General features: G+C 44.4%; 1 protein-coding gene across 1 annotated transcript in view; it reads right to left on the bottom strand.

The window, feature by feature from the left end:
- Positions 1–13138, bottom strand: part of ZBTB8B (zinc finger and BTB domain containing 8B) — a 41619-nt gene extending 28481 nt beyond the window's left edge. Inside the window, exons 1-3 of the mRNA XM_042948676.1 lie at positions 13098–13138; positions 11623–11699; positions 3127–3304 (exon numbers count right to left, since the gene is read on the bottom strand). The gene's annotated coding sequence lies outside the window, so the exon portion shown is untranslated. The remainder of the gene's footprint in view (positions 1–3126; positions 3305–11622; positions 11700–13097) is intronic.
- Between the last annotated feature and the right edge of the window lie 84 nt (positions 13139–13222).

The following is a 13222-nucleotide window of genomic DNA, read 5'->3' as shown; positions in this document are numbered from 1 at the left end:
TCGGGCTCTGTGCTGACAACTCAGAGCCTGGAGCCTGTTTCAGATTCTGTGTCTCCCTCTCTCTCTGACCCTCCCCCATTCATGCTCTGTCTCTCCCTGTCTCAAAAATAAATAAACATTTAAAAAAATATGTATATATATATAAAACAAAGACACAGATATATATATATAAACATTAAACATATATATATGTTTATATATATATTGTTGTTGTTGTTATATATATATATATATAACAACAAATTGTTGTTATATATATATATATATATAACAAAGACACAGATATATACAAACATTAATATATATATACAACAAAGACAAAGACACAGATATATATATATAAACATTAAAATATATATAACAAAGACACAGATATATATATATCTATCTCTGTGTCTTTGTTTGGGAACTGGAAAAGTCAGATAGTCTTGAAGAAGGCAGAAGAATATTGTAAACTTAATCAAATGGTGACCCCAATTGCAAATGCTGTTTCAGATGTGGCTTTGGGGAGGACAGATATCAGTACAACCCCCAGAACTTGATCAGGCCAATGCATTTTTCTCCACTATGACAAAGAATATACGAGAAACAATTAGCTTTATAATCCTGCCTCAGAGAAAAGCCCACCTGCTGGTCTATGCCCTAATTTAGTCTGCAGGAGCCTTGACCCTACCGTATTCAGTCAGTCCCGTGCGAAAAACCAGAAGCTGCTCCTGGTCTTTCAAACAGATCTCGCTTGCCAGCAGCCACAGCTGCAGAGAGATGATTTCTGCCTTACTTCTGCTTTCCCAAGTCTCCTGTAGGTGCATCTACTTGAAGGAATTGGATTTACATCAGAACCTCCGCTGTAAGGGAGCCTGGGAAGTGTTTTTAGCTTTACACCTCCTCAGATAGAAGGAGGACAGAATAGAGGTCAAGATTCCATTCCAAGTTTCTGTCACTTCATCCCACAGGCTCTCATACTGGTGGCCCGATACTGATAGAACCAAAAAAAAAAAAAAAAAAAGAGAGAGAAAGTAGCAGGTGCCAAAGGGTGGAAGATAAATCCAGTGAAAATATAGCGTCCTGCCACTTCATTAAAATTCTGGGTGTCACAAGTTTTGAGACACTTCAGGACATTCCCTCCAAAACAAAGGACAGGTTGCTGCACTTTGGACTTCCCACCTCTTAGACGGAGCCCTAGGGTTTGATGGGTCCTTTGGGATTTTGGAAGCACCACCTGGTGCACTGACTGCTCCTACCCATTTGCCAGTCTCCAGCTGTGAGTAAGGCACAGAGGGGGAGAGGGCAGAAGAGGCCTCCCGACCTGGTCCAGGCCATGCAGTGCACATAGTTCAGGCTTTCAGCCCTGATCTTTCGGAGTGCCTGAGGCAAATCAGAGTGCTCCCTAAGGCCTACCGCAGACACTGATGGTCGCTGTAAACAGGCCCTCAGGGCTTGGAGGCAAAGCCATGCTTCATTCATAAGTGAGTATTTTTCTTTTGAGAAATAGCTCCTGGGTTTTCGCTGGGCTCCGGCAGACTGCACACTTGACTGCACACCTGCACCCCAGGTGACCTTGTAACCTGAGCTGCCTCCCAATGAACTGCCATCTGACCCCTCTGCCCAGCAGTTCCCTCGGGGAAAGGGTCCATATAGAAGCAGGTTGTTCTCAAGGAGATTGCTTGAGAGACTTGGGAACAAAAGGTTGGGGACAGAGGAACAAGGATAGACCTGCTGGAGTGGGCCCAGACCAGTAGAATGTTCCCAGCTATGTGAGTGAGTACAACAAGGCTCCACTGTGAATGGGGAAATTATTAGAGCCTGGTTTTCTGATGACAGATTCTGAAACAGCAAGAAGTGGCCCCGAGGGATAGTGGAGAAGGAGGTCCCTCAGCAGGGCAGGACCGTAAGCAGCATGTCTCATTACCCACTTTGCCTGGAAGAAAAGATGGCCCGAGGTGAGGACCTGTACCAGTTCATGGGCAATGACTAATGATTTGAACAGCTGAAAGTCTTACAAGATTGGAAGTTCATGACAAAGACGCTTGGGAAAGATGAATTTCTTAGAATGGTCCCAGATCATGAGACAGAAGGTATGCCATACAGATAGTCACCATGGGCCTCAACTATGGGGGAAGTTTGAATAGCAAATAGAATGCTCTGTGGATGTTAACCAGATGGCCTTTTCCCCCAGCCAGTGCAGCTCTTGTTCAATAGGTTCATTGAAAAAGGACCATGATGACAGGACTGGAGACTAACTGTATGGGCTAAAGAAGACAGACATCTCCTCACAAAGGCCAACCTGACAGCCACCATTACTGACACCAAGTTTGCCCACAGCCGCAATCAGCCCTGGACCTTTGATTTGGTGTCATACCTCAAGGAACCCAGCCAATTACACGGTGGCAGATGGGAGTACATAGGACCATGTTCCTCGTGGGGAATTTGTCTCACTAGAAGAGGTGCTTACTTTGGATTTGGATTTGCTTTTCCTGCCTCACACGCCTCCGCCAGAACCTCCATCGGTGGACTTAATACGCAGTCTTGTTCTCTCACAAAATATTGTTTCTAACCATGGAAATCACTTTGCAAGACAAGAAGTGGGAAACTGAGCAGGGGATACCCGCAGGACTCATTGGTCTTACCACGTGCTCCATTAGTCAGCATTCTACCATGACGGAAAGGCCTCCTGAAGGTCCACGTAAGGTCCCAGCTGTAGACACTTCATGAACTAGAGAGCCATCCCCAGGATACAGTAATGCTCTGAATCAGGGTACGTACTGTTTCTCCTTTAGCCAGAGAGCAGTTCGAGAACCAAGGGGCTGGATGTAGGAGTGGCTCTCTCACAATGAAACCGTTTTACACACTCAAACATTCTTTGCCTCTTGGCCTCATGACTATACGGAGGAGAGGTATGTTAAAAGCCTGTAGTGTCTGAGGGACGAATGCTTCCACCAAGTGACACAGTTTTCCCACCAAACTGGAAGCTGAAACTGCCACCCAACCATTTTGAACGCCTCATGCTCCTGAACAGACAAGCAAAAAAGAAATCAAGGTATTTTCTGGGGTGACAATGTCTGGCTGTCAAGGGGAAATAGGTTGTTACCACACAGAGGGGGCAAGGAGGCTTAGTGAAAGACTTACCTGTATTCTCGAATGATCCTATTCCTAGTACAAATCCTGGGATCAGAGTCACAGCAAGACTGCTGCAGCTCCATACAAGAGGGTCCCCCAGGGCACAGATCTCTCGGGAATCAAAGCTTGAGTCTCTTCTGTGAGCTAAGAACCTGGCTGTCCCTTGCTGACTGAAAGCAGAAGAAACCTGAAATAGATATAGTGAAGAAGCAAAGCCATAAATACAACATCGGCCTTCAAATGGGTTATGGAGGCGACAATTATGGCCTCTGCTTGAACTTCCCTCCTTGATGGGTCTATGTACACATTTTAGATATTTTGTCTTCTCCCTTTCCCCTACTATTGTCTCCAGGTGGTTGTGTAGGGAATATTCACTTCACCATTAGTCACAGAGTGCAGATTTTTGAGAAGGGAATTTGAGAAAGCTAGAGAAGGAACATCAAGGCATTGGGGTTCCTTCCTTGGGGAGTAAGGTTGTGTGTTTTTTTAATTTTTAAAAAATGTTTATTCATTTTTGAGAGAGAGAGACAGAGTGGGACTGGGGGAAGGACAGTGAGGTGGGGGCGGGGGGGGGGGGGACACAGAATCCAAAGCAGGCTCCAGGCTCTGAGTTGTCAGCACAGAGCCCGACATGGGCTCAAACCTACAAACTGTGAGAACTGTCAGCGGATGTCAGATGCTTAACTGACTGAGCCACCCAGGCACTCAGGGTGTTTTTAATTACAGGAGTGATAGCTGCTTTCTGCTAATCGGGAAGCAAGTGTAAATTTGGGACACAGGGTGTATGTATTTGGCTGCAAGTGGGGTATATAGGACAGTTAATGTTTGGGCCCCCCACACTGCAGGGGAGGAAAAACTTTCCCTCAGCCATCCTAGGTTCCATAGTTGGGTCTATGAAATCGACTGATAACAGTCAGATTAATAGGAGAAAAGGAATACATATTTATTCACTTTTAATATTACATGCAAGTGGGGATCACAGTGGGAGGAAAAAGGAAATACTCCAAAAAAGCAGTAGGATTGGGAGCTTATATGCCATCTTAATAGGGGAAGGAGAGGGGAGGTATAGGCCACTTAGGGGAGAGAATAAATGAAGGGCCCTTAGAAGAAACAGGGGAGATATGATGGTTTGCCACAAAGTGTGTCTAGATGTCACTTCTAGACGTGGTGTCAACTTCTAGTCTCTCCTGTAAAAAAGTCAATCTTTCCTGGTTGATGAAGCTCCAGGGGAGGGGATTTAAGACAACTGAGTTCCTTTTGAAGGATCTGTCATTGAGCGGAGAGCGGGAATTCAGAGAAAGCCTCTCCCCAGATTTGTTGTTTTTTTCAGGTGCAAGGTTCAAAATAATCAGTACACCAAAGCATCGTATTTTGTGCTGGCATTTCCTGAATTCCTAAAGGATCCAACCCCAGTCTCCCTTTTGGGAAAAATTCTCACTGTCTGTTGTTATAGTAAGAAGGAAATGCCAGTTTTCACCTCTTACAGCTGTGACCTTCTACAGGAGCAGAGAGGGCTAGATCTTTCCTCTTTCTACTCTTAAGGTACAGCTAGGGAGCAGGCTTCTGATGTACAAGTCCCAAAAACAACACTGAAGATGACTGGAAAGACCACTATTATATTTATTATTATTATTATTATTATTATTATTATTATTATTATTATTTTCTCAATGCAGGACAGAGGCACAGAAAGGGAATGTGGCTGGCTTCCCTGAGTCAAACCACAGTGCCACCTTCGGGAGTCCTGGGGACAGCCATCCCAGGAGTCAAAGTCATCAACTCCTCTGTGGCAACATCCTTTGTTCTTTGTACCACAATAATCTACCTCCTGGGTGGTTGTAAGAGTTACACGAGGGGTGCCTGGATGGTTCAGTCAGTTGACCATCTGACTCTTGATTTCGCCTCCAGTCATGATCTCGTGGTTCATGGGATCGAGCCCCATGTTGGGCTCTGCACTGGCAGCTTGGGGGCTCCTTGGGATTCTCTCCCTCTCTCTGTCCCTCCTCTGCTTGTGCATGCTCTCTCTCTTTCTCTCTCTCAAATAAATAAACATTTAAAAACACACCAAAAAAAAACTTTAAAAAAAAAGTTACATGGGACAACAGTGCCCAGCACACAAAGAATGTCCCTTTTTTGTAAATTATAAAGTGATACACTAAGTATGGGAGGATGGAGAGAAGAGAGCTTTGCTCAAGACCACACGGCACAGCACATTAGGAGTCCAACCAGGGTGTACTGGTAAAAGTTTAACTGGCTTCAGCTGGGGAGGGGGGGACGAACATGATTTGTGGTGTTTGTAGATTTTGATGACATGAACACTCTGACCTTCGTCAATTTTTTTAAGTTTATTTATTTATTTTGAGAGAGAGAGAGAGAGAGAGTGTGTGTGTGTGTGTGTGTGTGTGCATGCAAGTGGGGTGGGGCAGAGAGAGAGAGAGAGAGAGAATCTGTCAGTGCAGAATCTGATGTGTGGCTCAAACTCACAAACCGTGAGATCATGACCTGAGCCGAAGTCAGATGCTTAATACACTGAGCCACCCAGGCACCCCTGACTTTTGTCAATTTTTAACTACCAGTGTGACATCACTGAATGCAAAGTTGGCAAGAAACCTGAACCAAGAAGCACACCACTATATAGTATTTTCACCGTATAGGCACAATAAACATAAGTCACTTCAAAAGCATAAGTGTTCATGAAATAACTATAATTAAATATATATAAGTTATATATAAATTTAAGTATACATAAAAATATAAACATATTTGAAGAAGACACAAAAAAATGGAAAAATATTCCATGTTCATGGATTGGGAGAACAAATATTGTTAAAATGTCGATACTACCCAAAGCAATCTACATATTCAATGCAATATCTATCAAAATAACACTAGCATCCTTCACAGAGCTAGAACAAACAATCCTAAAATATATATGGAACCAGAAAAGACCCCAAATAGCCAAAGCAATCCTGAAAAAGAAAACCAAAGAGGGAGGCATCACAATCCCAGACTTCAAGATGTGTTACAAAGCTGTAATCATCAAGACAGTATGGTACTGACACAAAAACAGACACTTGGATCAATGGACCAGAATAGAGAACCCGGAAATGGACCCACAAATGTTATGGCCATGTAATCTTTGACAAACCAGGAAAGAATATCCAATGGAATAAAGACAGTCTCTTCAGCAAATGGTGCTGGGGAAACTAGACAGCGACATGCAGAAAAATGAATCTGGACCACTTTCTTACACCATACACAAAAATAAACTCAAAATGGATGAAAGACCTAAACATACGACCGGAAGCCGTCACAAAAGACATGAATAGACACTTCTCCAAAGAAGACATCCAGATGGCCAACTGACACATGAAAAAATGCTCAACATCACTCATCATCAGGGAAATAAAATCAAAACCACAATGAGACACCACCTCACACCTGTCAGAATGGCTAACATTAACAACTCAAGCAACAACAGATTGCCTGATTGGCGAGGATGCAGAGAAAGAGGATCTCTTTTGCACTGCTGGTGGGAATGCAAACTGGTGCAGCCACTCTGGAAAATAGTATGGAGGTTCCTCAAAAAATTAAAAATAGAACTACCCTACAACCCAGCAATTGCACTACTAGGTATTTATCAAAGGGATACAGGTATGCTGTTTCGAAGGGACACATGCACCCCAGTGTTTATAGCAGCACTATCTACAATAGCCAAAGTATGGAAAGAGTCCAAATGTCCATCGATGGATGAATGAATAAAGAAGATGTGGTATATATATACAATGGAGTATTACTCAGCAATCAAAAAGAATGAAACCTTGCCATTTGCAATTACATGGATGGAACTAGAGGTTATTATGCTAAGCGAAATTAGTCAGAGAAAGACAAATATCATATGACTTCATTCATATGAGGACTTTAAGATACAAAACAGATGAACATAAGAGAAGGGAAGCAAAAATAATATAAAAACAGGGAAGGGGGACAAAAACATAAGAGACACTTTTTTTTTAAATTTTTTTTTTTAACATTTATTCATTTTTGAGAGACAGAGAGAGACAGCATGAACGGGGAAGGGGCAGAAAGAGAGGGAGACACAGAATCCGAAGCAGGCTCCAGGCTCTGAGCTGTCAGCACAGAGCCCGACACGGGGCTTGAACTCATGAACTGCGAGATCATGACCTGAGCTGAAGTCGGACGCTCAACCAACTGAGCCACCCAGGCGCCCCAAGAGACTCTTAAATATGGAGAACAAACAGAGGGTTACTAGAGGAGTTGTCGGGGTGTGTGGGCTAAATGGGTAAGGGGCATTAAGGAATCTACTCCTGAAATCATTGTTGCACTATATGCTAACTGTGACCAATCTTGTCACGGGTAGGGATAGCAGAGCTGGCCCTGGGGGCACAAGCCCATAATGTGCCAGTGCTGGTCTGCTGTGAAACATACAAGTTCTGCGAGTGTGTGCAGACTGATGCCTTTGTCTCTAATGAACTAGATGACCCTGACGATCTGCTGTGGGAGTGAGGAGAACATGTGGTCATAGCTAACTGGTAGAACCACCCGTCCCTACGGTTGTCAATTCTAGTCTATGATGTGACACCCCCCCCCCCCACCCCTAGAACTGGTGTATCTGGTTATCACAGAGCTGGGGATGATTCCTTGCAGTTCTGTACCTGTTCTATAAGTCAAGAGTAGTGACCAGTGAGTGAGGGAACACGAGGTCAATATATGACATATGCCCTAAAAATCAATCAATCAAAAAATAAAAATAATTATATAGTGATGAGTTTGGGGTATTCATTACCTTTGGTTTTATATAATTTATTTCATATACTTTTTATATCATTTAATTTTTATAATGGCTGTGTTCAACAATCAGCTCATAAAATTCCTAAAATTTTTTAATTAAAAAATTTTTTAATGTTTATTATTTGAGAAAGAGACAGAGAGCAAGCAGGGGAGGGGCAGAGAGAGAGGGAGACACAGAATCAGAAGCAGGCTCCAGGCTCTGAGCTGCCAGCACAGAGCCTGATGCAGGGCTCGAACCCACAGAGCACGAGATCATGACCTGAGCTGAAGTCGGCTGCCCAACCAACTGAGCCACCCAGGTGCCCCAAAACTCCTAAATTTTTTTTAAGTTTATTTATTTTGAGAGAGAGAGAGAGAGCAAAAAGGGGAGGGGCAGAGAAAGAGGGAGACAGAGAATCCCAAGCAGGCTCCTCGCTGTCAGCTCAGAGCCTGACTCTGGGGTCAGTCTCTCGCAAACCATGAGATAATGACCTGAGCTGAAATCAAGAGTCAGTTGCTTCACTGACTGAGCCACCCAGGCACCCCTAAAATTGCTAAAATTTTAACAGTCAGCTCTAGAAGACTGAACCAGAACCATTCTGCATGCTTTTAGGCAGGTGTTATGCTGCCTCTAGCAGCAAGTTGGGCATTTTTATTTTCCACTGGGCCCCACAAATTATGTAGTGGGTCTGCTGCCAACACTGTGCTGGAATCTCCAGTGCAGACCCAGGGTGGATTTTGGAGACTTCACCTCCCAGGATCATCTGGGGCCCATCTGCCTTCCATAGAGGAAACCAAGCTTCTCCAGAGGAGCCAGAGGGAATCCTAAGACTGCCCCCTTCCGTGCCTCCTGGAGACGGAGAGCCAGCTTCACCTGAATGAGTCCACAGCACCACCTGGTGGTACCTGGGTGTCAGGCCTCCCTGGGAGCTAAAGCCGGGAAGATCCTGGGACAAGAAATCATCAGCCAAGAGGGGTCCAGCAGGGCAGAAGGGGGCATGTCAGTCAAAGTGATGAGGGAGCGTGGGGCAAGCTGAGGGCAAAGTACAGGCTAACAGCAGCCCTCCCACCCCCTGCGCAGGTGGGATATGTGTGATATTCCTTAGACATTCCTGACTGCCTAACAACAAAGAAAAGAACAATCTTATCAATAGCTGATCTCTAGAAATCTACAGACTCCGTTTTCTGGAGACCTAATATCACCCTCATCAAGATGTAAGGGGGTTTAAGTGCTTGCCATGGTGATGTGGGAAACAAAGGCAAATGAAAAATTAAATTCCCTTACTGCCTACAGCCCGTTGACTAGTCCTTGAAACGGCAGAGTGACCTCCCTCTAGGAGCTCAGCTGCCTGCATGAAATTTTGCTACGGGCAAAAGGGAATTTTGCCTTAACATTATCCTAACCTCCCAGGATCCTGCCAGTCTCCTTAAACACAAAAAAATTTCCTTTACAAACCTCCTTTATCTTTAACCCCCAAGTATATGTTGGCAATTATACTCCAGGCTTATGGCCATTAAAAAAAAAAATGTTTTTTAATTTTTCAATTTTAAATTTTTTAAAAATTTTTAAGCATTAAAAAAATTTTTTTAAATATATGGTATGTCAGATGGTGGTAAGTGGTGTGGAGAAAGAATTTAAGCATGGGAGAGGAATGGGAATGTGGGGGTGCAAGTTGCAACTTTAAATGTGGTCAGAGTGGGTAAAAGATGATATTTAAAAAAAATTTTTTTTTAATGTTTATTTATTTTTGGTAGAGAGAGAGAGAGACAGAGACAGAGACAGAGCATGAGCAGGGGAAGGACAGAGAGAGAGGGAGACACAGAATCCGAAACAGGCTCCAGGCTCTGAGCTGTCAACACAGAGCCCGACGCGGGGCTCGAACTCACAGACCACGAGATCATGACCCGAGCCGAAGTCGGACGCTCAACCAACTGAGCCACCCAGGCGCCCCCAAAGATGATATTTGAGTCAAGATTTGAAGGAGGTGAAGCAAATGGGTATTTGGGGTAAGAGCTTTCTTTCTTTTTCTTTCTTTCTTTCTCTCTTTCTTTCTTCCTTCCTTTTTTGTTTATTTATTTTTGAGACAGAGTGAGTAGGGGAGGAGCAGAGGGAAAGGGAGACAGAGAATCCCAAGCAGGTTCCACACTGTCAACACAGAGCCCAACGCAGCCCATGAAAGCCCATGAATCATGAGATCATAACCTGAGCAGAAATCAAGAGCAGGACCACCCAGGCCCCCCTGGGATAAGGTCATTCTAAGCAGAGGGAACAAGAAGTTCAAAGGTTCTGAGTCAGGAGAGTGCTGGCAACTTTGAAGGAACATCAAAATGGCCAATATGGGGGAGGCGCCTGGATGGCAAAGTCGGTTGAGCATCTCACTTCAGCTCAGGTCATGATTTCACAGTTCGTGGTCGAGCTCCACACGGGGCTCTGTGCTGACAGCTCAGAGCCTGGAGCCTGCTTTGGTTCTGTGTCTCCCTCTCTCTCTGCCCCTCCTCTGCTCATGCTCTGTCTCTTGCGCGCTCTCGCTCTCTCTCAAAAATAAACAAACATTAAAAAAAAATTATTTTAATGGCCAATATGGTGGTGCCTGGGTCGCTCAGTCAGTTAAGGGTCCGATGTCATCTTAGGTGCCCCGGGTTGGGGTTTTCTGCTGTTAGCACAGAGCCCGCTTCATATTTATTCTCTGTCCCGCTCTCTCTCTGCTCCTCCCCCACTTGCACTCTCTCTCTTTCTCTAAATAAATAAACAAACAAACAAACTTTAAAAAACGGCCAGTGTGACCGGAACAGGGTGATTAAAGGGGCCAGCAGTTTGAGGGCAGATCAACTACGTAGGGCCTTGAAGGAGATTGTGAGGACTTGGCAGCTTTTCCTCTGAATACAGTAAATAGATATTGGAGAATTTTGAGCAGAGGAGGATCACGATCTGACTTATAAATTTTTTAATGTGAGAAAACACATGGAACCTAAAACTCACAATGTAACTATTTTCAACTAAACAGTTCAGTGGCATTAAGGACATTCACACTGTTGCACACCCAAAACCGTCATCCATCTCTGGAACCTTTTTATTTTACCACACTGCAACTCTGAACCCACTATGAGACAAGAACTCCCCATCCCTCCTCCCTCTAGCCCCTTGTATCCACCACTCTACTTTTTGCTTCTGCGAATTGTGACTACTCCATATGTTATGTAAGTAGAATCATACAATACTCATCCCTTTGTGACTGGCTTATTTCGCATGACATAATGTCTTCAGGATTCATCCACGTTTTAGCCTGTCAGAATTCCCTTCCTTTTTAAGGCGGAATAACATTCCCTTGTAAGTATACACCACATTTCATTTATCCATTCATCTGTCAATGACACTTGGGTTTCTTATACCTCTGGGCTACTGAGAAAATGCAGCTGTGAATACTGGTATACAAATATCTGTTAGAATTCCTGCTTTCAATTCTTTTGGGTATATACCAAGAAAGTGGAATTGCTGGATCATAGGGTAACTCTGTGTTCAGTTTTTGCAGGAATCACCGTATTGTTTCCCACAGCAGCTGCACCATTTTACATTCCCACTCTCTTGTATTTTTTAAGAGATTACTTTCAGGATGAATTAAGGCTATACGAGAGGAAGGCAAGAGTGGATACAGAGATATCAGTTAAAAAGCTCTTGCATTTATCCAGGTGAGAAACATAATGGCTGGGACTTACCAGCAGCAGTGGAGGTGGTGAGAAGTGACAGGATTCTGGTGTTGTTTCAAAGGTAAAGCCGGGGCGCCTTGGTGGATCTGTCAGATAAGCATCCCACTTTGGCTCAGGCCATGATGTCGCGGTTCGGTTCGTGAGCTGGAGCCTGTGCTGTGCTGACAGCTCAGAGCCTGGACCCTGCTTGGGATTCTGTGTCTCCCTCGCTCTCTGCCCCTCCCCCACTCACACTCAGTGTCTCTCTTTCTCAAAAATAAATAAAGTTTTTTTTTTTAATTTAAAGGTAAAGCCAACTAGATTTGCTGAGGAATTAGCTCAGGTCATAATCTCCCAGTTTCATGAGTTCAAGCCCTGCGTGGGGCTCTGTGCTGGCAGTGAGGAGTCCGCTTGAGATTCTCTCTGCCCCCCCCACCCCTCCCCCACTCACTCTGTCTCTGCCTCTCTCTAAATTAGTTAATTAAAATCGTGAGACTTGATGATATCATCTGGTGAATGATTACAGACATCGAAAAGGAGGTCAAGGACTAAGCCCTTGGACATTCCAGCGACAAGAGGTCAGTGAAAAAACAGTAGAGAACACTGAAAAGGAGATGCCAGCAAGGTAAGAGGAAAGTCAGGAGGGCATGGTGTCCTGGAGCCAAGTGAAGAAAGTAAAAGTTTTAAAAGGTAGATGGGGTGCCTGGGTGGCTCAGTCAGTTAAGTCTCCAACTTTGGCTCAGGTCATGATCTCACGGTTTGTGAGTTCGCCTCTGTGTCTGGCTCTGTGTTGACAACTCAGGGCCTGGAGCCTCCTTTGGATTCTGTGCCTCCCTCTCTCTCTGCCCCTCCCCCACTCACACTCTGTCTCTCTCTCAAAAATAAATAAACATTAAAAAAAAACTTTTAATAAAATAAAAAGTAGGAAGGTGATCAACTGTGACAAGTAAGATGCTAATGGTCCAAATAAGAATTGAAAATTGGCCATGGCTCTTAACATCTTAACAAAAGTTAGGTCAACTTATTGTGGGGAGGCAAAAACCTGACTGAAGTGAATTCAAGCGAGATTGGGAAGAGAGGGGAGTTGAAGACAGCGCGGGTGGGCAAGTCTTATAGGAGTTTTGCTGTAAAGGGAATTAGGGAATGGGTGTCGGGTCAAGAGAGGGTTGATAGTTATTTCCATGCTTTTAATGTGGGAGAAATACCATGTATGACGACAGGAACAATCATGTAAAGAGAAAAAACGGAATGGCGGGTGGGGGAATTACTAAAGCTACGCCCCTAAACAGACAAGAGGCCATGAGACTTGACAGGTAGCAGATCCAGAAAGTTTCTGTCTCTGTCCCCCTTTCACAAGTCAATCCACATTCAGCTCCAGTTCAAAAAGTTCTGATTTGGGCTATCAAAAGTTGAGGTAGGTGAATGTGTGTCTATCTCCCTAATATCCTCAGAGCCCCTCGAGAAGCCTCATGGAAGTTAACTGTGATGAAATTTTCTCCACACACCTGCAGACCCTAGCCCAGGGCTCCGCTCTGCACTTGTTGGATTAGCCAACAAGGAGGAAGAGACCCCAAGCAGCTGTTACGCGGCTTGTTTCATAAAGGGGGGTGGTCCTAGACCTGAGCTCTAG

This window comes from Panthera leo, chromosome C1 (assembly GCF_018350215.1).
Source record: "Panthera leo isolate Ple1 chromosome C1, P.leo_Ple1_pat1.1, whole genome shotgun sequence".
In the NCBI taxonomy this organism is placed as follows: domain Eukaryota; kingdom Metazoa; phylum Chordata; class Mammalia; order Carnivora; family Felidae; genus Panthera; species Panthera leo.
Note: the sequence above shows the minus strand (reverse complement) of the source record. Positions and strands in the feature narration are given on the sequence as shown.